Genomic DNA, 816 nt, shown 5'->3' on the forward strand with positions numbered 1-816 from the left:
AAAAAAAAAAAAAAAGCTAGAACAGAACTTGAGGAAGTGGCGCTGTGGCTCAAGTGGTAGAATGCTAGCGTTGAGCTGAAGAGCTGAGAGGAACAGCGCTCAGGCCCAGAGTTCAAACCCCACGACCAACCAAAAAGGAAAAAAAGAAAGAAAAAACGGGCTGGGAAGGTGGCTCAGTGGTGGAACGCTTGCCTTGCATGCATGAGGCCCTGGGTTCGATTCCTCAGCACCACATAAAGCAAAAAAGAAAAAAGCCAGAAGTGGCACTGTGGCTAAGTGGTAGAGTGTTGTAGAGTGCTAGCCTTGAGCTGATGAGCTGAGGGACAGTGCCCAGGCCCAGAGTTCAGGCCCATGACTAGACACCCACCCCCCTACCCCCCGCCAAAAAAAAGAAAAAACAGAACTTTATTTGTTGAATCCAGGGCTTAGTTAACCGTGGACTGAGCTATACTTCTAATCCAAGGGATTTTAACTTTATTTATTTATTTGTATTTTTGAGACAGAATTTCACTGTGTAGCTCAGGCTGGCCTTGAACTCACTATGTAACTCAAGTCAGTCTTGAACTAAGATCCTCCTTCCTCTGACTTCTAAGTTCTGGAAATATAAGAGTATGCAACCATACCTAGGTATCTCCAGAAAGAGTTCTTTTAAAAAAATTTCTTTTTTGCTGGTCCTGGGGCTTGAACTCTGGGCCTTGGCATTATCACTGACAATGCTCAAGGCTAGCATTCTACCACTGAGCCATAGCTCCACTTCTGGGTTTTTGTGGTTAATTAGAGATAGAGTCTCATGGACTCTCCCTGCCCAGGTTGGCT

Source organism: Dipodomys ordii, unplaced genomic scaffold, assembly GCF_000151885.1.
Source record: "Dipodomys ordii isolate 6190 unplaced genomic scaffold, Dord_2.0 Scaffold147, whole genome shotgun sequence".
NCBI classification, from domain to species: Eukaryota; Metazoa; Chordata; class Mammalia; order Rodentia; family Heteromyidae; genus Dipodomys; species Dipodomys ordii.